At 42.0% G+C, this 27,660-nt stretch overlaps 1 long non-coding RNA gene across 2 annotated transcripts in view; it reads left to right on the forward strand.

The window, feature by feature from the left end:
* The window catches only part of LOC122463527, a 203,773-nt gene that overhangs the window by 45,985 nt on the left and 130,128 nt on the right, over positions 1–27,660 (forward strand). The window contains exons 2-3 of one of the 2 annotated variants that reach the window (XR_006286972.1): positions 25,565–25,650; positions 26,121–27,058. This is a non-coding gene — a long non-coding RNA (uncharacterized LOC122463527). Of the gene's footprint in view, positions 1–25,564; positions 25,651–26,120; positions 27,059–27,660 lie in introns of those variants that run through there. The other variant, XR_006286971.1, reaches the window with a different exon arrangement.

Raw genomic sequence — 27,660 nt, forward strand, 5'->3', positions numbered from 1 at the left:
CCCCTTTCCTGGGGAAGGCTTGATAATAATCCTCACCTGTTGGTACAGATGAACACAGACCCAAACCCTTGGATCTTAAGAACAATGAAAAATCAATCAGGTTCTTAAAAGAAGAATTTTAATTAAAGAAAAGGTAAAAGAATCACCTCTGTAAAATCAGGATGGTAAATACCTTACAGGGTAATCAGATTCAAAACACAGAGAATCCCTCTAGGCAAAACCTTAAGTTACAAAAAGACACAAAAACAGGAATATACATTCCATCCAGCACAGCTTATTTTACTAGCCATTAAACAAAAGAAAATCTAACGCATTTTCTAGCTAGATTACTTACTAACTTTACAGGAGTTGCAAGGCTGCATTCCTGATCTGTTCCCGGCAAAAGCATCACACAGACAGACAGAACCCTTTGTTCCCCCGCCCCCTCCAGATTTGAAAGTATCTTGTCCCCTCATTGGTCATTTTGGGTCAGGTGCCAGTGAGGTTACCTTAGCTTCTTAACCCTTTACAGGTGAAAGGGTTTGCCTCTGGCCAGGAGGGATTTTATAGCACTGGATACAGAAAGGTGGTTACCCTTCCCTTTATATTTATGAGAGCTTCACAAAGGTCAGCAGGGTCAGAGCTAAGGACCTTTTGCTCCTGCAATGTTTGCCATTACCTTTGAGCCAGAGGAGAGAGTATCTCCACTATCAGTATCAGGGCTTATATCCTATCCTCTGTGGGTCTCCAATTACAACTAGTCACCAACACATTGGCAGGTCTGATGGTCCATCCCATGGAGGGCATTGGTACATATACACACTTTCCAATTCAGAACACAATGTTCCTGTAAGTAGTTAGCAGCTCTTGAAAGAAAAACATGGAAATCTGTCACTACACAGAAAGATTCTGTTACTAGCAAATTGGCCAATAAAGTATGCAGGGCACTTTGGATATCAGGTCTTCTATGATCAATAGAGAAGAACGCTGAGGCCGTGACTGGAAGGAAGGAGGGAAATATCCATGGGCTGTGGATCTGGCCAGTATGGAAAGGAAGCTTGGAAAAACTTCTAACTCAAATAGCAAATTCCTGGCTAAGCGTTACTCTACGTCTACGGTATAAGAAAATATTGTATCACCTAATTATGCATTATGTATGGCAAAGAGGATAAGGAAAGAAGAATGTGAGTGCTAAAGCAATATATGCTATGAATAGATTAGATTCTTCTGTTATAACTCCATTAAAAATTGAATGCCCAGTAATGTAGAGCTATTCTTAGTGCTGGTAACTCTTAAAAAGGTTAAGTCCAATAAATTTGCTCGCTGTTGCAGAGCTTCTGATTCTAACATGGAATGGAGTAGGTGACCTCAATAAGACACTACACATTATTGGAAGTAAGGAGATTGCCATTTAGCAGATTATTTATTTAACCAATCAATATGAAGGTTCCAAGAATTGCAATCTAATTTGAAAGGTATACATTCAACTAAATTAATAAATGAACCTGGTTAGACTCAGATGTTAAAAGTAGCAAAGCTGCCCTGATTGATTGGATACTTATAAACAGACCAGGAAGAGGATGGAAATTACCAGATCCATTTAAGAATCCTTATATTTGTTATATCAGGCAAATATTAAAAATAAGGGCTTCCAAGGAACTGTAAAAACAAACACTTCAAAACCGCTTGTGATCGAGCCAGATAGATTTCATAGCAAAACTTCCTTTCTTGTGTTGTTACATGAGATTATTAAAATGGAAAGAATGATTCAAATTTACTTTTCACTATTTTTTCTGCTTATGTCCTTGGACGATGCAAGATGGTCAAGTTGACTTTATTTCTGGTCAGGTTCATTTTTTGATTCTCAAGCCATTAGCTCATTGTTTTGGTGCTTGGTGCTCCAGTTCTGAAGAAGGATGTTTTGCACTTTGTTAGGCCCCAGCCCTATAAACACTTATACATGAATTCAAGGGGATTACTCAAGATCAAGTTTGCAAGATCAAGGTTTCAGATGATAAGCTGTTCAGGACACTGACACTCTTATTTGTTTTAAGCACTGTATACATTTACCTACCACACCTTTAAATAACTAAAAAGTTTTCATTGATTTTTTTTTTTAATTAGTAAAACTTTTATATTAATATCAGTGTTTAAAAAAACATACTTTATTACATTTTGGGATTAAAATTATGCTGTCCCTTTAAGGTAGACTAGGTTTTATGGTGCAATGATGAGAATTTTTCAATATTTTGGCTTATGAATACATTTATTACCCAACTGATTCCATTATTTATGTTTACATTGCACAAGTACCAACCGGCCATGATGATTCAGAATAATTGACTTTATATTGATAAATAGATTAGCTAATACAGTCTGATTCATTCACCAGTGAATGAATCCGCATGCATTTTTTTCCTGTAAATAACGTCTACAATAAATTTGTGGATCAGACATTTTGTTGATGTTAAGGTTAGTAGGAGGGAAAACTGCCAAATAACAGGATAGTCAAAATGATGTATTGTGTAGCTCTGAAGTAATAAACTGAGTGAATTCCTTGCTGCATTGAAGTCAATGGGAGATTTGCCATTGATTTCAGTGAAGCCAAAATTTCAGCCACTAATTCTTCATGGTTAGCCAACAGAACATGTAAGGAGTAGCAGCTGAATTTCTCAGGTGCACTGAGAAAAGAGCAAATCTAGAACCCTAATCCCATTTGGCATGAAGTTAATGGTAAAGTTACTGTTTTATGGGACATGAGAGGTGTAGGATTGGGCCCTAAAGTGACAAATTAGGACATTCTGGATACGTATATCTGTCACTAGAGGGTTTTTTAATCATTTAATCTTTTAATTATACAAATCACATTCTGTGGCGTATTTTACCATTTTCCTCTTCTGCAGCCATTTTATTAACTTTAGACCTGTCTTGATGATTTATGGGACCTCAATTATTAATTTATATTTATATATTATATATGCTATTCCAGATTCGTTATGGTATCAGCATTTTAAACAAGAGCTAAAATAAAGCAGCCAAGTTGGAACCAGTCCTTCTTTAAATGAATAGGAACTATAACATGAAGTTACATTTATATAGCATCATATCTAAAATGTGTGTGTTGCCTGGACCTGCTTTACAATATTGGAAGTACCACAGGACAGTTATTTTCCTTTAAAATAATGAGGCTACAGGTAGCAATCTTCTGTATTTGGGCAATCTTCCAATTCATGAAAGTATTTTAGCAAGTGCTTACATTTAAGCATGTGTACAGTTCCGTTGGCTGCTCTTGCTGGTCAAAGATTCTGCTGAGAGTGAATTTGCAGCTGGCCTCACATAGAACTCCCTGGATTTTCACTGACTGTCTTGGCCATGTGTTTCAGCTCTTCCAGTTCCCAAAAGTGGAGTGTTGAACTAGTACGTTGGCACTATCTTCATAGCATAAAGACTCCTACTGGAATTCTGGAAGGCCAACTTGGTGTCCGGCTTTGAGCTATGGGGAAACTCCATGTTGTAAACAGTTACATTTGAAAAGGTGGCTTATTGCAACAAATTGCTTCTGTGGGACCAGATCTGGTAATACTTTCTAAAATATGGGCCCTGTAAATTCCACTTGTGCTGCAGAAATGGAATGTCTTTAATAGAGGAACGCTGTGTTATTCAATGGAATTCACACAGCGTGCTAGGTGGACTTTTTAAGGTCTTACAGAATCTATATGCCAAGAAGATATTTCATGTGAAATTCTAACATGGCAAGTCTGATAAAATGTACCTTGCATTACACACCTTTCTGTAGTTAACCAAGCTGTTGGTCATTCTGTCTTAAGTGAACTTTATTTATCCTTGTAGCTTTTGTGTCACTTCCCCCCCCCCCCCCGCCTCATGTTTTCTTACTCATTCGGTCATTTCACTTTCTTTTCTCCTTTGAATTATTATTTGTTTCATTCTAATATTTAAAATTAATCTGTCAAAGAAGAATTTTTCTTACCATTATGACACTGTAATGTCATCACATGATTTTACAACCATGGTATGCTGGTGATTTTTTTTTTATATGCACCCTTAAAGGAAAATTTAATAAAATGTTATTTAATTTGAAAAGTTGAATGTGAATTTTAGTGCTGATGAAAACTGACAGTTATGGAGACCGACAACCTCTGTTTACCCACAGATAGGAATATGCCATGAGTACCTTCTGTGCAAGTTTCTCCCCAATTAAGATGTGATCCAAATGCTCATTGAAGTCCGGTGGAAAGCCTCTCATTGTTCTATGGGCCTGGATCAGGCCTAAAGAAGCCCCAATAGTTAATAATGGTCAATGATTCCAAAGGGAATCCAAGTAAATATTTCTTTGTGGTTTTTCCTATTCTCTTCCTCATGCAACTTTTAAATCTTTCCCCAAGGAAGCCAAAAAGAGCATATAGGACACCTGTCCGGCCTTCTCTGTCTTTCCTCTGCTTTGGTTTACAAGCAGGTAAACATAGCAAAGGGCTAAATGGCACATAATGTATTTGCACAGCATGTATCTGTTCCCTCTACAGCAGATGGTCCAGACATAGGATAACAGTGTAATACTGCTACCAATTAATAGAATGGAGTTATTTCTTTAGCTCAAGTGGTAGGGGTCTGTGGTTCAGAGTCACGCTGGGCATCATTACATATAGACTAGTGGTTGGTAGAGGGATGTGGACAGTCATGACTCGCAGGCAATGTAATGGGCTCTGAGCCAGTTTCTAGTCGAGTATTAACTCTCAGGGCCCTCAATAGGAATATGAATTGCTCGTGTTTAACAGTGATTATTAAACTCACCTAGATGATGAGATTCTACATGACATCTGGAGATGTATAGGTGTATCAGACCACAGTGGCCTAGATCAGGTGGGCCCAGGTCATTGGAGAGCAGGAGGAGTCCAGCCAATTCTGAGTGCTTCTTTTGAAGGAGGTTAGATTGGGGTCTGAAGAAGTAGGAAGACAACAGAGTCAGATGGAAAGAAGGACCCATAAAGAGTGCAGATAGTGAATCCACTGCTGAATAGAGACAGCAGTGGCATAGAGACATGGGTTGAAGGAACAGAGATAGCAGGGGCTCAAGTTTATGATGATCCAAGTCAATGATTTCTATGGAATGTGTTGATTTAGACCAGCTGAGGACCTGGCCCTTGAGTGGGGCCTTTTTCTACACAGTTAGTATGGGGAAAGCAATCCCGGACTGGCAGATGTCATGGGAAACTGTTTGCCTACAAGTGCAGGGAGCAGAAGAGCAAAAGCAGCCAACGCCATAAGGCAGGTCCAACTGCAGGGTAAGAAAAGCTGGGCCATTTAGCGAGAGCACAGAAGTTAGAAATGGAAATGAGCTTAATTTTGAAAATTAGGTCAGAAGTGCTGGTCATTCAATACGCTTAAGTGCTTTTTTTATCTTCATCATCACATTATGCTGTATTGTTATGTGTGAGAAAAACATAGGGTTTTTCCATGAGTTAGCAATCACGTGCAAGCCTTCCTTATATTATTATACGCAGTTGTGTGTCCATTCTAGATTTTCCTTCCACCTAAGCTGTTTTAGAATTAAGTACATACTGTCATCAGCATGGTATGTACTGAAACGCGATGGCTATGTATGTTGCATCCCCCTCTAGTGACTGGTACACATAGGGAATCAAAATCTGCAATGGCTAGTAGCTAATGGAGTTCTATTTTAGCATCAGTAGAGGTCTGAGCTCTGGAGCTGAAGGTCCTGTTCTCTAACTCCCCATAACTCATAGTGTGGACTCATTCCAATACTGTGTATACTCAGGTTTGTAATATGGTTTACAAGAGCAATTAGTCTCTAGCCAATTGCTTGGCCTGAATTTCAGAGACTCACAACAACCACAACTTCCATTAAAGTCAATAGGAGCAGCACGTACACGAAAATCAGGTCTTATATAGGTTTCAGAGTAGCAGCCGTGTCAGTCTGTATTCGCCAAAAGAAAAGGAGTACTTGTGGCACCTTAGAGAGCATAAGCTTTCGTGAGCTACAGCTCACTTAATCGGATGCATTCAGTGGAAAATACAGTGGGGAGATTTATATACACAGAGAGCATGAAACAATGGGTGTTAACATACACACTGTAAGGAGAGTGATCACTTAAGATGAGGTAATACCAGCAGGAGAGCAGAGAAGGGGAAGAAAAACCTTTTGTAGTGATAATCAAGGTGGGCCATTTCCAGCAGTTGACAAGAACGTCTGAGGAACGGGGGTGGGGGGGGGATAAACAAGGGGAAATAGTTTTACTTTGTGTAATGACCCATCCACTCCCAGTCTCTATTCAAGCCTAAGTTAATTGTATCCAGTTTGCAAATTAATTCCAATTAATGGTTCTGTTGTGTGGTGTGTGGTTGCTGGTGAGAATTTGCTTCAGGTTGGGGGGGCTGTCTGTAAGCAAGGACTGGCCTGTCTCCCAAGATCTGTGAGAGTGATGGGTTGTCCTTCAGGATAGGTTGTAGATCCCTGATGATGTGCTGGAGAGGTTTTATTTGGGGGCTGAAGGTGATGGCTAGTGGCATTCTATTATTTCCCACTGAAGTACATTTGAATCTTGATTTCAGTCAGCTTTAGATCAGACGTATTCCTTGGTTCATTAAAACAGTGCTGAATATTTAGACCTGCATCATTGCTGTACCCTTAAGGAAATACTAGGAATGTGGGTGTGTTGGAGAATCTAAACAGTTGAAGGAAGACTTGTACTGGAACTCCCAATTCTGACCACCCAGCAAATTAGGGACGTTCAGTTCTAGATTCAGATCTAGGCTCGGGCTTAGACTCAAAGTCACAATCTTCATAATGGGCTGAACCAGAACATAATAGTCACTCCCCTCCAAAATTTAGCGGGTGTGGTCACAATGTCAGATGCCATGGAATCTTATCTTAGTATGTTTTCTGTATATGTATTAGTGATGGATTTGTGATATTGTTGTGAATATTAATTACATAATGACAACCAGAGCATGGATGAGCAACTTATAGTGTATACATTTAAAATGGGTGGATAAAAATTGATTTTTTTTATTTGAGTTGGATTTTTGGTGTTTAAATTTAATGCATGTATCTTTCTTCTAAAAACCTATTTAAAATTAAATTTGAAATTATGACAACTGATGTTAAGGTCTAAACTTACTAGAATAAAAATTTGAGCTGTCTGTTTGTTGCTGAAGTTTTAAAGAAATACAGACCACTGAACTGGTGGAAGTCACTGCCAAAACCCTGAAAACCAGAGGGTTTTTTTAAAATGTTAAAGCAGCTTTTGACAGCAAAAGCCTGTTCTGCAGGTGCAGGGATGCTATTTTCTTCATTTCAGTTTATTCAGCTAGTTGATTCAAAGTTAAAAAAACAACTGGGAGTTGAAAATCATAATAGGCATCTATCCCCCTCTTTGGCCACTTAAGTATCTTTAAAAATCTAGCCGTAAGTGACTAGCCCAAGGTCTTATTGGAATTCTGTGGTGGAGAAGGAAATTGAACTCATGTTTTCTGGGTCCTAGAATAGCACGCTAAAAATTCAACTAACCTTCCTCTTGGTATTATTAACCGGTAATTTTTTAATTATCCATACTCAGACCCCCACATTTTAACTTCCCCATTGATTTTGTAATAAATATGACAACTAGTAGGTATGAAATGTTATCAGGAATAGAGCTGGGCAAATAATGGATTTTTCTGGTTCACTGACAGTTACCAAAAAAATCTGAAAAAAATTCATTTGGGTCAAATTGAAAATGAAATTTTTGACAACTTGAAAATGTGAAACATTTCTCGTGGGTAGAATGGAATGATTTGTTTGACCTGAAATGAAACATCTTATTTGATTTTGTGCATTTTTTAACTTTTTATGTTTTTAAAATAAAAGTAAAGGACATTTCAAAACAAAAAAGTTGTTTTTGAATTTAAAAAAAATTTAAATATTTCTTCTGAAAATGTCAAAGCTAAACATTTCAAAGTTGGGGGACTTGTTTAGAGTTTTTTTCCCAACCAAAACAGTTCCTCAGAATTGATGTGAATTTGCAAAATATTATGGTGTTGCCAAATCTTCCTTCCCCTCTCCACCACCCAAAAAAATGCTTCTGTCCAAAAATTTCACCCAAGAGCAACATTAGCAACATAACACTAGACCCAATAGGCCTGATTCACAGCTGTTGTCGATGCACAATTTAGTTGCATAAATCTGGAGCAACTAACATCCTAGTTTGATATTCACTTCACATCAGGAAGATGGTTACGTAACATGATTTTACATATTTCACTACTCATTGGACATGTGGCAAAACTCAGCAAGATTCTCTAACGCGGGGACTAGTTTATTTGTATACAACTAACAGCCGAATAAAGCACACCTAATTGTAAGGAAGGTCAAACTCTCATCTAAGTGCTGACCCTAAAACATTCTTTCGTTTCTTTTGAAAGTTACAGGGCGGGGGTGGGGGAAACGGGACTCTATCATGTAATGGGGGAAACAGTAGCAAGAAATATTTTATCAATTAATTCTCTCTGTGCACTGATAGTACATGGTGAGGTTTTGTTCATTTCAAAACCTCTTAATTAATCCAAAGGAGTTAGAACCTTGTAGCATTCTTAAACAGCTGTTTAAGGGTGTTTAAGAAATGTGTTGATTGGTACTAGTCAGACATCCAAACAATAAAAAGTATCTGATCTCCAAGAACAGAGAGAGTGCTATTAGTGAAAGAGAGGAATTTGGGCAGCATGCTGTTCCTTTCTCTCCACTCTACTATATCATATGCCACCTTTTCAAAGACTTCTTTTATGAGATCACATTTGGACAATGCAAGAACACTCAGGTATCAACACCTGTGTTTTAGTTTCCAGAATATGTTGGTGCCAGGTGGGAAGAGAGTAGGAGAATGAGTCCTTGCAACAACCTTTTCAACTGGATCTTTAGAGAGAGAGAAATAGTCAACATTACTTCAGCACAGTGGGGAAGAAGGGATAAAAGATCTGCAAATGAATTCATTGTGACAACCTTTGTGAAGAATCTCAGCGTTTGATCTTTTAAAAGATTTCATAATTCTTCTGATAGATTAAAGAATGAACGGAGGGGGAGGAAGTTAACTTTCTTGCCACAATTCCATCAAACTAGTAAATATATTTTTAATAAGTAAGCGGATATCTATATTTAGCAAGCTCCTTTTTCTGTACGGGATGCATATCGAGTTATATTCAGAGCATTAGGAAAACATTCAGTAATGTGACCCTTTAGAATAAAGGTTTTAGACAAAGATCTAATGAGCTCTTATCCAATGGGAAATTGATCTGCTAAGCAAAGTAATTCATTGTTTGGAAATCTGGATTTCCACCCCCTAGGTATTTATGAAACCAGGTGTGTTGTCTTAGGGCCAGATCCTCAGCCCTGGTAAATCCATCTTGTGCTGTCCTAATTCTGTTTAGACTTTGTACCACACCCATCATTCTGATATCTGAGCACCTAATACGGTATCTGGAGATTCCCAGGTGGGATAAAGGTGGTGAAGCTAGCTCTGCACTAGTTGTTCCTACCGTCTCTAGAATAGAGAGTGTGCCAGGGAGGGTGGTGAATAGAGAGAGCACCTTAGCTGCCCTGGTGCATCATGTATGCCAAGCATAGCTCCATTGAGACTATAGCTCTGAATGTTCAAAGAACTAAACTTGGGATGGCTGGATAATTTCAACAAAAAAGAAATTTTGATGAAAATTTGCGGAGGGAGTAATGAAATGTTCACCAATTCCCCTGAGCCGCCACTTTCTAACCAATGCTAAGAAGAATCTTTATTAACAATGAGGGCGTACTGGCACTTTGGCCCGCGTTATGCAGCGTATCAGACTAGATAATCATTATAGTCCCTTTTGGCTTTAAAACGTATGAATATATGGTCCTGTTATTGGGTCTAGCCCGGATGCAGGAACTTATGCCAGGGTCATTGAGTCTCCTACTTACAACTTTTGAAGATAATATTCAAAAATAAAAATGTAAGGCTTTTCCTTTTCATGGACATGCCTGAGAGGTCAGTTTTGTGAAATGAAATTTTCCCTGTTTAACTTGAGCTTACCAAATACAGATTCGTAGAGGATGCTAGTCAAAAGAAATCCAATGACCAGCCTTAAAAAGAAAAACGTTATGACTAGTAACAGCTGCTAAATGAGTAAGTAGACCCGAGTACAAAGAAGTTATAATCATTTCCTCACCAAAATGCTGAGCAGCCTTCAGATGATAAGACCTGGGGGTCTTGTAGAATGAGCTCAGAACTCATCTGGAGCAGACCTGAACAGGATGGGAATTCAGTACAGGCACTGCTTTCTAAAGGCCCCACATAATGAAGAGTAATTAGGGTTTCTCCACCTATCAAAAGTAAAATACACGTTCAAGACCACACATTTCCTCCCACCCCCGGGGAAGTTCCATTGAAAGCCAAGAAGATTAACAAGTACCAGAGCTAAAAGGAGTGCCGGCTGCCCTATAAGGTGACTTTTAAAAACATACTTAGCACATGCACAGTGTCTGTCTTAGCATAAACAGTGCATATAAAGTGTGAGACAGAAGTGTACAGTATCTACTCCTTCCCTAGCTGAAGTCCAGGTTATCACCAAGAAAAGACTCAGTTCTTCAGCTTTGGTTGAGGATATTAGCTAGTTTGTTTGGACACCGGTTTTGCTCCTCTAATCCGCCTTTTTTGTTCATGACCTCTGAGGCACTGAAAAGGGGTTGGTGTGCAATTCCAACTCAGTGCTTGCGAAAACTTTACCTGGTTCTTTGCGACTAGGTTGTGATTCTGATCCCACTTAAAATGGTGTAAAACCAAATTAAGGCTCCAATTCAGCATGTGCTGAAGCCTTTTGATTTCAAAATGGGACTAAAACATATGCTTAAAAACATGCTAAGCGGGTTTGCCGAATCAGGGCTTTATGTGCCTTGAACTCAATGGAGTTTATAAGGGTTCAATCCTGCAAGATGTCTGGGAAGTGCAGACTCCTGTCAAAAAGAGTAGGCATTAAGAGTGCTCAGCACATGGCCGACACGGGCCATCAATGAGAGGAGAATCGGATCCCTACCCCCGACAGATGTCTGCCCAGCGTCTTTGGGAGCAGAGAATTGATTCAAGGTCAGATTTTTCAGAGCTGCCCACCACTCCCGTTAACTTGAGTTGGAGTTGAGTGCTCAGCACAATGGACAGTCAGACCCGTGACTTCTTAAAAAAAAAAAAAATTAAAACCATATGAAAGACAAAAATTTAATAAACAGGATAATGTCTCCTTAAAAATGCCCAACATTCACACGATGCAAAATTTTAAGCAGACCGCACATCCAGGAAACACATGTAGTTCTCGCACAATAGCTACTTATGAATAAGATCATACTTGTATTTGCATTAGCATGGCTGGCTTCTCCAACCAGTTTTACATAATCTCCTTTTCAATGGCTAAGGGTGTCATTTCCCCTTCATTTCATAGAATCGTGCTTTGAAAACGCAGGGAGGAAGTGTTTAAAGAAAGTCCGCATCTTATGAAAAGAAAAATTGCTGGCATTCCTTTGTGTGTCACAGTAGGATTTGGATAGATTACTCATACTTAAAAAGGAAGGGAGCTTTTGCTTTCTTTTCTCAATTTTAAAAAAGCTTGCATTAACACGATGTATTGACATATTACAAAATCCAAAGAATGTTGGAGAGCAAATCAGCCATGACTTTGTCCATAGGTTGCAATAGATTCTCAAAACATCGTCACCTTCTGAAATAAAATTGTCACATTTAGGAGGCAAACAACTTCTGTAAGAACTGCAGCTTGACATGTTAGATGGCAATAACCACCCTCTCTTGGCTTAAAAATTTACTATATTTATTTTTTTCTCTTTTTGATCCAATAAGCCTATTATGAATGCAGCACGTTGCAGCAATTTTCGTAAATCAAGCAATAGGAATAGATTTTGATACAGAATTGTATTACTCCAAGAATGTAAGGTATGCAAAGAACTAACATTTCCATTGATTGAATGGAAGCCAGTGCTTTAGCAGCAGGCATGCCAAAGGTAAATAATTCTCTACCACATTTCTGATGGCTCTGATGTCAAAACACCTCCTGTGAGTGACCCATAACTCTTTCAAAGTTAGAAGTCCTAGCATCACAAGTGTTACTACTGGTCAATTGCTATAAGGTCATTGCTTTGGATGTTCTTCAGTAAAAAGAATCCATATGGAAGTGTAATGTGCTGCTCTATTGTTGTTACAGGTTATTACTTGATATAGATTTTTTTACAACAGTTTTCTGTATTTCATGGTACCACTTTTAGACAGTTTTCATCCCGGTCTGCATTTTAGTATGTTTGTACAGCACCGGGCACAATAGGACCCTGATCCTTCACTAAGGCTAGTTGTGCTTAGAAGCCTTAGTGAAAGATGAGGGTAAAATTCAGTTCAACCCAGTCTTCAGAGGTGCCTTACAGCCAGGCACTTAAATTCCTATTTAGAGACCAAAATAATCTTGATCTGGTTTTCAGTGGTTCTGAGTATCTGTAACTTTAAATAGAGCTGAGGATGGTCAGCCCGGCTGAAGACTGGGTTGAACTGAATTTTGCCCTTGATTCAGGATAGCATCTGTGTTCAGGAAAGCACTTAGCCTGTCTTTAAGTGCTTTCTTGAATGGGGGCCTCGGTCCCAAAGTTTAGGCATTCAACTTTAGAAACTGCAGGATTCTAAAACTGAATGGGCAGGTTATCCCATAATTGCAAGCGTTCTTGTATCTTCCTCTAAAGCAGCTGGCGCTGGCTCTGCTGAGACAGTAATAGCTGGAACGCTGGTCAGGCCCAGTATGGCAATTCCTGTTTCTATTTTGGTCAAAATTCTTAACCAGATTCCTGTATAGGAATTACAGCCCTGTTTGGTTTGGGCCCTCTAAAAATCAGGATGTATAAAGGAAATGCAAATCCTGAAAAACCTGTCCTATCTATTCTAAGGCAACTGTGTCTAGCATAGAAACCAAGAGGAGCAATTTGAAGGTAGATGGAAGAAAAATGTAACACAGTTGATTGTAAACTAATGGATTATATTAGTAGAAGATTTGGCTGGATATAATAAAATAAAAGCTGTTGAACACACGCTGGAAAATGACAAGCTTGGTAGCAATAAGGTAGAGATGAAAGGAGCTCAAAGAACCCATGTAAGGAGAAGTAAAGTGTAAATTAGTAAGGAACAGGATTCTTTGTTCATAAAAAAGCCCCTACACAAGCATTGTTGAATGCTGAAGTCTATAGCCCTAGATACATTAAGGGTATCTAAATGCTAAAGCATCTAGAAAGTTGGAGTTTTCGCTGGTTGGTACTGTGAAGGCTAAAGTGGCTGATGAGATGTTCATAGAAAACATTTCCAAGAAGATTTATCATTTCCAAAGTAAGAATGAAATGAAAGTCTGGAGGAGAGTGGTGAGGAATTGAGATACAGGCAGAAAAAAGTCAAGAGGTGAGTCGATTGCAGTGTGTGTACAATGTAAAAACTCCTCTTAGTCCTCATGTCAAGTATAGGAATTCAAAAACAGGAAAAAAAAAAGGGAGCACCTAAAATCTGCTTGTTAAGATTCACTCAGACACGTTGTGGCAGATGGAGATGAAATCCTGAGAGAAACGAGGGAGGTGAAAATGATAAAGAACAATCTTCATAACGTTTGGTACCATACAAGTCAGAGGAATATCATAGCCATTGGTGGAGAGCAACAAATGAGACCGTTAGATATATTAGCCTTTTGGGACAAGGCCCATGTCTTGTCTACAAAGTATCTACTGGTAGCACACTCTCTTGGTGTTTGTTAGTTTCACTAGCTGGCAGCTGTAGTAGACTTTTATCCTTTCTTTGGACCAGCTACTAGAGGGCAACCAACCCACCTTATGCAAAGATGTTGCATGTAATGTAGGCTTGCTGACCTATTTGTAAACCTTGAGCAGAGGAGATGGGTAAGGATGGAGAGGTGAGAATTGTCTTGTGGCACCAACCCTCTCCTTGGCTCCCTCTAGAGAAGGATTTAAAATTGTTTTAGGAAGAGATTGTATATAAATATATAGTGAAATAGAGCTGAAGGAGAAAGCAAGTCAAGGGAAATGACTCACAATGTTGAAAACAAGCTACACAACAAATCAAGCCTTTTTTTTGCAGTGGTTCAAGATGGGCCTGATCTTTAAAACCTGGATTTAAACATTTCTGAACTGAGGGGTTTTTGAAATCTGGATGCAGATCAGAATATTATACTTTCGCACCCCTTGCTGGTGCTTTGGAGAAGAGGTTTGAAAAGGAAGAGCTGAACTGGGACATTGTAGATAGGCTCCAATGCAACAGAGCATTTGAAGTCAAGTTACGACACTTGTGTTTAAAGTTACACACATGGTTAAGTGCTTTCCTTGATCAGGGCCAAAGGCAGGAGAATTCTGGTCCTGGCTCTGACACTGACTGGCTGTGTGATGTCGGACAAGTCATGTCCCCTCTTGGTGTCTGTTTCTCCTCCCATCTTTTATTTGGCCTGTCTATTTAAATTGCAAACTAAGTGAAGCATGGACCCGTCTGTACAGTACCTATCAGAATGGGGCCCTGATCCCAACTGGAACCACAAGGAGTTCTCACATAAATAATAGTGCGTAACATGCTCCAAGTTCTTTCTCGGGGCTAACACTGCATGGTCTGACCCAGAGATTGCTGATAGCTCCTCTTTAAGCTGCAGAATGGAAAGGAAGCTTCTGATATTCTCTGATGGATCTTAGCAAGGACTGAAGCAGCCTGAACCCTGCCAACCTTAATCACACAGTCAACCTCCTAGAAGTTTTGTTTACCTCCTTTTGAACAGCAGAAGGGGGGGGAAAGGGGTGGAGGAAGCAGTTTGCAGTTGCTCAACTCCCTCTTGGTATTGAATCCTACCCAAGTACACCCAATCCTGCCAGCTAGAAAGGAGGAGGAAGGCCACTGAATCATAAGAAAGCCAGGATCAAAGGGAGGACGGGACACTGTGAGCAGTGCTAGGTGACCTTCCTGTAGAGAAAAATACATTGGATGGAGTAATGTTCACTAATTATCTGGGAACAGACTTGATTTTTACTGATTCCGTTTCTTCTTCTCAATTATTCAGCGAGTGGTTAATGCTATTCACAGCCACTTTGGCTCTGAATGGATGCTGCTCCTACTCGATCAGGCTGCCCAGGTAAGATAGATGCTCCTCTGACTCTCTTCCCCTGGTTTGTGGAGTGGGCTGGGGCTTAGGCAGGAGATAGGTGTCCGGACACCTTCAATGAGGCAGCAGTGCCTTAGTCCAGAGGCAGAAACTTAGGCACCTACAGAGTTAGCCAGCAACTGAACAAGAGTTTTGTGGATTTCAGTGGAGCTTAACACTGGGACTTCGGTGCCTAAGTACCTTTGTGGATCTAAGTGCTCCTGAATGGAAGCTGACCGTGCTCAGTACCTTGTGGGATCAGACGCTCTTTGCACTGTCTTGAACATAAGTCACATGGTGGTGTTTCTGCTTCCTGACTGGGTAACTCTTGAAGTTCTCAGGTTAGTCACGGGAACACTTCTGCCACAAACACTCAGGCAAATCGGCTAGTCTTGGGCCCCTCTCCTCCTGCTCCAACTTTGCAGCCTCTGGGAAGACAGCGTGTTTGTAGGAAAAGAGACACTGTTCAAGGAACTACAGCCTCCAGCCATTCCCCAGCTGCTTGAATGTCCCAAGGGGGCCACAGTCCTAAAACAGAGTAGCCTCCTTTGCACCCTCTCCCATCCCTGAGTTGGACCAGGTACAACAAGGCCAATCCTCAGATGTGAATCTTTATGTAGACAGAGTCTGTGCTTTCCAGCTGATCTTTCTCCGCAGACAGATCATTGGTTGTGAGTTCCGTGGGAATCATTAGGGTGTGAGCATTTCTCTGGGAGAGGCCCCAGACAACACACACGTCATATTGCCCTGAACTCATGGAAAAATACTGAATGAACACAATGGTCTACTCACAAGGCTATCTTTTCTTCAGTGTTCTGAGTATTACTCATCTCTTGTCATCACTGCGTAGTGGCAGAATCACCCTAAAAGCTTAACACATGACAACAGTTTCTCTTGAGTTCTCAAAGGGAGATGTGTTTGGAATCGGGTCTAACATTTTTAGAATTCCTTCCAGTCAGTGAAGGTGTTGCGGTGTAAATTTTGAACAGTGAAGGTAATTAACCATCAGAACAGCTTATCCAGGGTTGTGTTGGATTCTCCATCGCTGGTGACTTTTAAATCAAGATTGGAAGTTTTTCTAAAAGATCTGCTCTCGTTCAAACAGGAATTATTTTGGGGAAGATCTGGGTCCTGTGTCATGCAGGGAGTAGAGTAGACAGTCACAGTGGTCCCTTCTGGCCTTTGCAATCTATGAATCAATGTAGATACTGATCTGTTTTGGGTTTTTTTCACCATTGACTTTGTAGTCACTATTGGGGTGTTGACGGAAACCTAAAACACAACCTAAGCTTTGACTCTGAATCTGGAAAATTCTAGACCTTTTTTTAAATTAAAGTACCAATTTGTCACTTAAGAAGTGGGGTGGCATTCTATACTGTATGATAAATTAAATATTTACTGGTAAAATATACCAAGTATGAAGAATGTCCAAACAGAATATAATTTATAGTCTGAGCTTGGTATTGAGTGTTCCTGCAAGGAAATTAATACAAATGTAACACGTACAGACAGAAAATATTAGCTCTTTGGTGCCAGAAGGACAACAAACTTAATATGTGGTGAATAGCTCACACAACTTACTGCAAATTTTGCAATGGATTTGCTTTGGCCGCTTCTGTGACTATTCACGCTGATTATGTTTTACCTGCAAAAATGTTCAGGGAAAACAGAATGTCAAAGTTGCATACACAAGTGTTTACAGCAACCAGATTTAAAACACACTCATTAAAGTATTCTTGACAGATATGCTTGTGTAAAGACCATACTACACTGGGTAATCAGTGGGGTTTGAACGCAGGACCGCTTACATTTGTGCTAAAGGAATAACTCCACTAACTGGCATCGGTGGTAGGCTGTTATCCCCTGTAGACCATCCTCTTTAGAGGGACTTGTAAAGGGTGCTACACACCTGCATGTTCATCCAGTAAGAGAACAGAAACAATAGCATATTGCTTATTTCAGGAACCGAGCAACACAGCGGAAATTTAGACTATTCAAAATCCTCAGAGTAAAACAACAGATATTCAATAGGGCTGTCAATTAATCGTAGTTAACTCATGCAAGTTAAAAAATTAATTGTGATTAATCGCACTGTAGAATATCACTTGCAATTTATTAAATTTTTTGGATGTTTTTCTACATTTTCAAGTATATTGATTTCTATTACAACACAGAATACAAAATGTACAGTGCTCACTTTGTTATTTTTGATTACAAATATTTGCACTGTAAAAATGATAAAAGAAATAGTATTTTTCAATTTGCCTCATACAAGTACTGTAGTGCAATCTCTTTATTGTGAAAGTGTAACTTACAAATGTAGGGTTTTTTTTGTTACATAACTGCACACAAAAGGGCGCACACAAAAATAAACTTTAGCGCCTACAAATCCACTCAGTCCTACTTCTTGTTCAGCCAATTGCTCAGACAAACAAGTTTGTTTACATTTATCGGAGATACTGCTGCCTGCTTCTTATTTACAATGTCACCTGAAAGCGAGGACAGGCATTCGCATGGCACTTTTGTAGCCGGCGTCGCAAGGCATTTAGGTGCCAGATAAGCTAAACATTCATATGTCCCTTCATGCTTCGGCCACCATTCCAGAAGATATGCTTCCAGGCTGACGATGCTTGTTTAAAAAAAAAAAAATGTGTTAATTAATTTTGTAACTGAACTCCTTGGGGGAGAATTGTGTGTCTCCTGTTCTGTTTTAGACACATTCTGCCATTTATTTCACGTTATAGCAATCTCGGAAGATGACCCAGCACATGTTGTATGTTTTAAGAACGCTTTCACTGCAGATTTGACAAAACACAAGAAGGTACCAATGTGAGATTTCTAAAAATAGCTACAGCACTCGACCCAAGGTTTAAGAATCTGAAGAGCTGCCCAAAATCTGAGGGGGACGAGATGTGGAGCATGCTTTCAGAAGTCTTAAAAGAGCAACACTCAGATGTGGAAACTACAGAACCTGAACCACCAAAAAAGAAAATCAACCTTCTGCTGTTGGCATCTGTTTCATCAGATGATGAAAATGAACATGCGCCAGTCCACTCTGCTTTGGATCGTTATCAGGCAGAACCCATCATCAGCATGGACACGTCCTCTGGAATGGTGGTTGAAGCATGAAGGGACATGCGAATCTTTTGCGTATCTGGCACCTAAATGCCTTGTGACGCCGGCTACGTCAGTGCCATGCAAATGCCTGTTCTCAGTTTCAGGTGACATTGTAAACAAGAAGCGGGCAGCATTATCTTCTGCAAATGTAAACAAACTTGTTTGTCTAAGGGTATGTCTACACTACGGAATAAGGTCGAATTTATAGAAGTTGGTTTTTTAGAAATCGGTTTTATATATTCAAGTGTGTGTGTCCCCACAGAAGTGCATTAAGTGCATTAACTCGGCGGAGTGCTTCCACAGTACCGAGGCTAGAGTCGACTTCCGGAGCGTTGCACTGTGGGTAGCTATCCCACAGTTCCCGCAGTCTCCGCTGCCCATTGGAATTCTGGGTTGAGATCCCAATGCCTGATGGGGCTAAAACATTGTCGCGGGTGGTTCTGGGTACATATCGTCAGTCCCCCCTTCCCTCCCTCCCTCCCTCCGTGAAAGCAAGGGCAGACAATCGTTTCGCGCCTTTTTTCCTGAGTTACCTGTGCGGACGCCATACCACGGCAAGCATGGAGCCCGCTCAGGTAACCGTCACCGTGTGTCTCCTGGGTGCTGGCAGACGCGGTACTGCATTGCTACACAGTAGCAGCAACCCACTGCCTTGTGGAAGCAGACGGTACAATACGACTGGTAGCCATCATCGTCATGTCCAAGGTGCTCCTGGCCGCGTCGGCTGGGAGCGCCTGGGCAGACATGGGCGCAGGGACTAAATTTTTAGTGACTTGACCAGGTCATTCTCTTAAGTCCGGCAGTCAGTCCTATTGAACCGTCTTATGGTGAGCAGGCAGGCAATATGGATTGCTAGCAGTCCTATTGTACCATCTTCTGCCGGGCAGGCAAGAGATGTGAATGGCATGCAGTCCTTCTGCACCGTCTGCTGCCAGCCAAAGATGTAAAAGATAGATGGAGTGGATCAAAACAAGAAATAGACCAGATTTGTTTTGTACTCATTTGCCTCCTCCCCCATCTAGGGGACTCATTCCTCTAGGTCACACTGCAGTCTCTCACAGAGAAGGTGCAGCGAGGTAAATCTAGCCATGTATCAATCAGAGGCCAGGCTAACCTCCTTGTTCCAATAAGAACAATAACTTAGGTGCACCATTTCTTATTGGAACCCTCCGTGAAGTCCTGCCTGAAATACTCCTTGATGTAAAGCCACCCCCTTTGTTGATTTTTAGCTCCCTGAAGCCAACCCTGTAAGCCGTGTCGTCAGTCGCCCCTCCCTGCGTCAGAGCAACGGCAAACAATCGTGCATCTGAGTTGAGAGTGCTGTCCAGAGCAGTCACAATGGAGCACTCTGATTGGGCTAAAACATTGTCGCGGGTGGTTCTGGGTACATATTGTCAGGCCCCCGTTCCCTCCCTCCCTCTGTGAAGGCAAGGGCAGACAATCGTTTCGCGCCTTTTTTCCTGAGTTACCTGTGCTGACGCCATACCACGGCAAGCATGGAGCCCGCTCAGCTCACCGTCACCGTATGTCTCCTGGGTGCTGGCAGACGCGGTACGGCATTGCTACACAGTAGCAGCAACCCATTGCCTTCTGGCAGCAGACGGTGCAGTATGACTGGTAGCCGTCCTCATCATGTCCGAGGTGCTCCTGGCCACGTTGGCTGGGAGCGCCTGGGCAGACATGGGCGCAGGGACTAAATTTGGAGTGACTTGACCAGGTCATTCTCTTTAGTCCTGCAGTCAGTCCTATTGAACCGTCTTATGGTGAGCAGGCAGGCAATACGGATTGCTAGCAGTCGTACTGTACCATCTTCTGCCGGGCAGGCAAGAGATGACGATGGCTAGCAGTCATATTGCACCATCTTCTGCCAGGCAGGCAAGAGATGAGGATGGCTAGCAGTCGTACTGTACCATCTTCTGCCGAGCAGCCATGAGATGTGGATGGCATGCAGTCCTTCTGCACCGTCTGCTGCCAGCCAAAGATGTAAAAGATAGATGGAGTGGATCAAAACAAGAAATAGACCAGATTTGTTTTGTACTCATTTGCCTCCTCCCCCATCTAGGGGACTCATTTCTCTAGGTCACACTGCAGTCACTCACAGAGAAGGTGCAGCGAGGTAAATCTAGCCATGTATCAATCAGAGGCCAGGCTAACCTCCTTGTTCCAATAAGAACAATAACTTAGGTGCACCATTTCTTATTGGAACCCTCCGTGAAGTCCTGCCTGAAATACTCCTTGATGTAAAGCCACCCCCTTTGTTGATTTTAGCTCCCTGAAGCCAACCCTGTAAGCCGTGTCGTCAGTCGCCCCTCCCTCCGTCAGAGCAACGGCAGACAATCATTCCGCGCCTTTTTTCTGTGCGGACGCCATACCAAGGCAAGCATGGAGGCCGCTCAGCTCACTTTGGCAATTAGGAGCACATTAAACACCACACGCATTATCCAGCAGTATATGCAGCACCAGAACCTGGCAAAGCGATACCGGGCGAGGAGGCGACGTCAGCGCGGTCACGTGAGTGATCAGGACATGGACACAGATTTCTCTGAAAGCATGGGCCCTGCCAATGCATGCATCATGGTGCTAATGGGGTAGGTTCATGCTGTGGAACGCCGATTCTGGGCCTGGGAAACAAGCACAGACTGGTGGGACCGCATAGTGTTGCAGGTCTGGGATGATTCCCAGTGGCTGCGAAACTTTCGCATGCGTAAGGGCACTTTCATGGAACTTTGTGACTTGCTTTCCCCTGCCCTGAAGCGCATGAATATCAAGATGAGAGCAGCCCTCACAGTTGAGAAGCGAGTGGCGATAGCCCTGTGGAAGCTTGCAACGCCAGACAGCTACTGGTCAGTTGGGAATCAATTTGGAGTGGGCAAATCTACTGTTGGGGCTGCTGTGATGCAAGTAGCCCACGCAATCAAAGATCTGCTGATATCAAGGGTAGTGACCCTGGGAAATGTGCAGGTCATAGTGGATGGCTTTGCTGCAATGGGATTCCGTAACTGTGGTGGGGCCATAGACGGAACCCATATCCCTATCTTGGCACCGGAGCACCAAGCCGGTGGGTAGATAAACCGCAAGGGGTACTTTTCAATAGTGCTGCAAGCTCTGGTGGATCACAAGGGACGTTTCATCAACATCAACGTGGGATGGCCGGGAAAGGTACATGACGCTCGCATCTTCAGGAACTCTGGTCTGTTTCAAAAGCTGCAAGAAGGGACTTTATTCCCAGACCAGAAAATAACTGTTGGGGATGTTGAAATGCCTATATGTATCCTTGGGGACCCAGCCTACCCCTTAATGCCATGGCTCATGAAGCCATACATAGGCAGCCTGGACAGTAGTCAGGAGCTGTTCAACTACAGGCTGAGCAAGTGCAGAATGGTGGTAGAATGTGCATTTGGACATTTAAAGGCGCGCTGGCACAGTTTACTGACTTGGTTAGACCTCAGCGAAACCAATATTCCCACTGTTATTACTGTTTGCTGCTCCACAATATCTGTGAGAGTAAGGGGGAGACGTTTATGGCGGGGTGGGAGGTTGAGGCAAATCGCCTGGCTGCTGGTTACGCGCAGCCAGACACCAGGGCGGTTAGAAGAGCACAGGAGGGCGCGGTACGCATCAGAGAGGCTTTGAAAACCAGTTTCATGACTGGCCAGGCTACGGTGTGAAAGTTCTGTTTGTTTCTCCTTGATGAAACCCCCCGCCCCTTGGTTCACTCTACTTCCCTGTAAGCTAACCACCCTCCCCTCCTCCCTTCGATCACCGCTTGCAGAGGCAATAAAGTCATTGTTGCTTCACATTCATGCATTCTTTATTCATTCATCACACAAATAGGGGGATGACTACCAAGGTAGCCCAGGAGGGGTGGTGGAGGAGGGAAGGAAAATGCCACACAGCACTTTAAAAGTTTACAACTTTAAAATTTATTGAATGACAGCCTTCTTTTTTTTGGGCAATCCTCTGTGGCGGAGTGGCTGGTTGGCCGGTGGCCCCCCCACCATGTTCTTGGGCGTCTGGGTGTGGAGGCTATGGAACTTGGGGAGGAGGGCAGTTGGTTACACAGGGGCTGTAGTGGCAGTCTGTGCTCCAGCTGCCTTTGCTGCAGCTCAACCATACACTGGAGCATACTGGTTGGTCCTCCAGCAGCCTCAGCATTGAATCCTGCCTCCTCTCATCACGCTGCCGCCACATTCGAGCTTCAGCCGTCTCTTCAGCCCGCCACTTACTCTCTTCAGCCTGCCACTTACTCTCTTCAGCCCGCCACCTCTCCTCCCGGTCATTTTGTGCTTTCCTGCACTCTGACATTATTTGCCTCCACGCATTCGTCTGTGCTCTGTCAGTGTGGGAGGACAGCATGAGCTCGGAGAACATTTCATCTCGAGTGCGTTTTTTTTTCTTTCTAATCTTCACTAGCCTCTGGGAAGGAGAAGATCCTGTGATCATTGAAGCTGGTGGAGAAAAAAAAAGGGACAGCGGTATTTAAAAAGACACATTTTATAAAACACTGGCTACACTCTTTCAGGGTAAACCTTGCTGTTAACATTACATACATAGCACATGTGCTTTCGTTACAAGGTCGCATTTTGCCTCCCCCCACCGCGTGGCTACCCCCTCAACCCTCCCCCCTCCCCGTGGCTAACAGCGGGGAACATTTCTGTTCAGCCGCAGGCAAACAGCCCAGCAGGAATGGGCTCCTCTGAGTGTCCCCTGAAGAAAAGCACCCTATTTCAACCAGGTGACCATGGATTAGATCTCACTCTCCTGAGGATAACACAGAGAGATAAAGAACGGATGTTGTTTGAACGCCAGCAAACATACACTGCAATGCTTTGTTGTACAATGATTCCCGAGTATGTGTTACTGGCCTGGAGTGGTAAAGTGTCCTACCATGAAAGACGCAATAAGTCTGCCCTCCCCAGAAACCTTTTGCAAAGGCTTTGGGAGTATATCCAGGAGAGCCGCGAATGCCAGGGCAAAGTAATCCTTTCACATGCTTGCTTTTAAACCATGTATAGTATTTTAAAAGGTACACTCACCGGAGGTCCCTTCTCCGCCTACTGGGTCCAGGAGGCAGCCTTGGGTGGGTTCGGGGGGTACTGGCTCCAGGTCCAGGGTGAGAAACAGTTCCTGGCTGTCGGGAAAACCGGTTTCTCTGCTTGCTTGCTGTGAGCTATCTACAACCTCATCATCATCATCATCTTCTTCGTCCCCAAAACCTGCTTCCGTATTGCCTCCATCTCCATTGAAGGAGTCAAACAACACGGCTGGGGTAGTGGTGGCTGAACCCCCTAAAATGACATGCAGCTCATCATAGAAGCGGCATGTTTGGGGCTCTGACCCGGAGCGGCCGTTCGCCTCTCTGGTTTTCTGGTAGGCTTGCCTCAGCTCCTTCAGTTTCACGCGGCACTGCTTCGGGTCCCTGTTATTGCCTCTGTCCTTCATGCCCTGAGAGATTTTGACAAAGGTTTTGGCATTTCGAAAACTGGAACGGAGTTCTGATAGCACGGATTCCTCTCCCCATACAGCGATCAGATCCCGTACCTCCCGTTCGGTCCATGCTGGAGCTCTTTTGCGATTCTGAGACTCCATTATGGTCACCTCTGCTGATGAGCTCTGCATGGTCACCTGCAGCATGCCACGCTGGCCAAACAGGAAATGAGATTCAAAAGTTCGCGGTTCTTTTCCTGTCTACCTGGCCAGTGCATCTGAGTTGAGAGTGCTGTCCAGAGCGGTCAAAATGGAGCACTCTGGGATAGCTCCAGGAGGCCAATACCGTCGAATTGTGTCCACAGTACCCCAAATTCGACCCGGCAAGGCCGATTTAAGCGCTAATCCCCTTGTTGGGGGTGGAGTAAGGAAATCGATTTTAAGAGCCCTTTAAGTCGAAATAAAGGGCTTCATCGTGTGGACGGGTGCAGGTTTACATCGATTTAATGCTGCTAAATTCGACCTAAAGTCCTAGTGTAGACCAGGGCTAAGTGATTGGCTGAACAAGGAGTAGGACTGATTGGACTTGTAGGGTCTTAAGTTTTACACTGTTTTATTTTTGAATGCAGTTATTTTTTGTACATAATTCTACATTTGTAAGTTCAACTTTCATGATAAAGAGATTGCACTACAGTACTTGTATTGGTTGAATTGAAAAATACTATTTTTTTTTTGTTTTTTTACAGTGCAAATACTTGTAATCAAAAATAAATACAAAGTGAGCACTGTACACTTTGTATTGTGTTGTAATTGAAATCAATATATTTGAAAATGTAGAAAACATTCAAAAATATTTAAATAAATGGTATTCTATTATTGTTTAACAGTGCGATTAATCGTGATTAATTTTTTTTAATCACTTGACAGCCCTAATAGTAAATAAAAAGCATTAAAGGAAAAGAAACTTTCTCACGAGGAAATTGTTTTTCATTATTTGTTTACCTCCAGTGATGATCCTCTCTAGATTGGATTCACTTTATTAAACCATAAACATTACTCAATCTGGAAAATTTAGCTTCCTTGAAACGTCAGATTAAGACACTGATCTTGCAAAGACTTGCATCCATGCTTAACTTCAAGCTCAGCATACATTTCTGGTGTATATACTTTAAAAAAGATGTTGAAAAACTGGAGAGAATGCATGGAAGAGAGAGACCACTTATTTGAGGTCTGGAAAAAATTTCTTTCATTGAGAGACTTAAGAAACTCAAACAGTTTATCTTATCAAAAAGAACGCTGAAGGTGACTTGATTACAGTGTATAAGTACCCTCATGGGGAGAAAATACCAGGCTCTAAAAGGACTGTTTAACTTAGTTGAGAAAGCTGTAACAAGAACCAATGGCTGGAAGTTAAAGCCAGACAAACTCAAATTAGAAAAAAAGTCACCTTTTTTTTTTTTTTTTAAACTATGAGGGTGATTTAACCATTGGAACAAACTACCAAGAAAAGTGGTGGAATCTCCATGTCTTCATGATTAGATTCCTTTCTGGAATGAGTGCTCTTTAGTCAAACACCAGTTACTTGGCTCAATACAGAGGGTAACTGAGTGACAATCTATGGTCTGTGTTATACAGGACTAGATGAATCTAATGGGTCCTTCTGTCCTTAAGATCTATGAAGCATGTGGGTAGTTCTATTGAATGTGATGGGGCTACTCATTTGTTTAAAATCATGCGTATGCATATGGTTTTGCAAGTTCAAGGTCTACATTAGTAGTAACTCTTCTCAAGTCTCGCTTAACCTTTTGGTACATTTAATATAAATGGTTCTTTTTAGGATACAGATTTTACACCGAGGGACCTGTTACATCCTTGGGCACATGGGACTCCCAGGGGAGATTAGACCTTCTGCAAGGACTGCAGGTAAGATTCAGTCTGGAATATTTCGCTTTCTGACACCAACACATGTAAATTTATTCCACTGTGGGTCTTCAGCATCATGGAAATCTTAACTGCAGGCTTCAAGATGACTGAATTAGAGTTAGATGTGAGAGCACTGGGACCATGCAAAAGCTTTCAGTAGTTACATTCTGGGCTAGATCCTCAGCTGATATGAGTCAATATGGCTGCATAGATATCTATGAAGTGATGCTAATTTACACCCACAGAGGAATCTTCTGATTGCAGGAGCCTTATTTCCATTTCATTTGAACTCTTGCTGTGAGAAGCTTGTTATCTGACATTGGACTTGGTCCACTGGAGGGCTGTGTATATCTGTCTTAGGTACTGTTAATGACCCCTATTAATATATTGCCTGAACACCTCAGCATCTTTGATGTATTTATTCTCATAACCCCACTGTGAATTAGGAAAGTGCTGTTCTCCTTTTGCAGGTGGGGAACTGAGGCACAGAGCGCCTAGAAGGGACTTGATTAAGGTCCCGCAAGAAATCAGTGGTGGAGCAGGGTGTTAAATCTCAGTCTCCGGACTCTTCCAGGCTGGCACCCTAAGCACGGGATGAATCTTGCGTTAGTTTGTAGCAGCTGAAGCATGAACAAAGATGAGTCAGTAGTTGCAATGGATAGCTAGTTGGCTGGTCATGCAGTAGCCATGGAGGTGGTGGATTTCATCATCATAAACAATAAGAGGGGCGCCGGTGTGCATATTCAAGTCCCATTGAACCCCTATTTTAAGGGCTTAGATGGGATTTAAGAGGTCCAACTGCATAGGCCTTTGTTGGCATTCTGCACAGGAGTGAATTTCACCTATAGCGCTTTACTCCAATGTGCTGCACAAACGTCAGTTCATCAGTGCAATTCTGATTTTCATTAGGAATGTTTGCCCAACCACATCAGCTTGTCTTTCTTAAAAGAAGGTCTGGAAGTCTGCTTTCTGCACTGTATTTGCTCAGATTGTAGCTGCATGCACTTACGCAATAAAACATTTACAGCTGCTCTAGAATTGTTGCAGGAGGCAGCTTGCTGCTTTCCTCATTTGTTTTACTATTTGGAGACAGGATTTCATGAAGTGTGAGGGAATGCAGGGCCATACCTTGTACTATTCCCCCACCCCCAAATCCCAGTAACTCTGACCTTTACTTAATGTACTGAACTTATTACTTAACATGCACAGATGGATACATGAAGATCCTACTGACACAGGTCCAATTCAAAATCCAGAGGTTTTACCATTTTTGCTATTACTCTGTATTGCTGTGTTGGTTTCTTTTTAGCCAGCTTTGTATTCATGCCACAAACAGCTGGTCTCATTTCGTGATGATGCTTTCTTGTAAAGGGCACAGTTACCGTTAAATTACTCTTTACTGCCACAAGAAGGGTTGTGATTCAGAAGGTGGCGCTGTTCGCACAGGCGCAGCCGTCTGAAGTGCCATTTTGCTGTTGAAAATGAGATCTTGACCACTTTTGTGCCACGATACTTGTCGTCATAATAAGGCTATACAAATCTAATAATAAAAATTCTTTGTAGTTCTCTACTGCCTTCCATTGTAGGACTGCAAAACACATTTCAAACATCAAAGAACTAAGCTTCAACCCCTCGGCCCCCCCACCAAGTATTTTTATTCCCATTTTACAGGTGGGGAAACTGAAGCATAGAGAGGTGAAGAGACTAGTATGAAGTTGAACAATCAAGCTAGAGCGGGAGCTGGGAGTAGAATCCAAATCTCTTGATTCAGTGACCCTGTGCTAACTACAAGACTTATCTTTGGTCTGCTTTCTGTTATAGCTTTGCAAGTTTTCCATGTTGCAATCCAATACCTAAAAAGTGAAATAAACCTCGGGGCCTGATGCTCCATTACTTTGTCACTTGTGTTGTCAGAGAGAATTTCTAAAAAGTGGGTTCTGAAAAATTTCTAAATATTGAAGTTGTTTCTGTTTCACAGGATTCAGAACAGAGCTATTTTCCATCTTTCAT

The sequence above is a fragment of the Chelonia mydas genome, chromosome 22, assembly GCF_015237465.2.
Source record: "Chelonia mydas isolate rCheMyd1 chromosome 22, rCheMyd1.pri.v2, whole genome shotgun sequence".
Taxonomy (NCBI): domain Eukaryota; kingdom Metazoa; phylum Chordata; order Testudines; family Cheloniidae; genus Chelonia; species Chelonia mydas.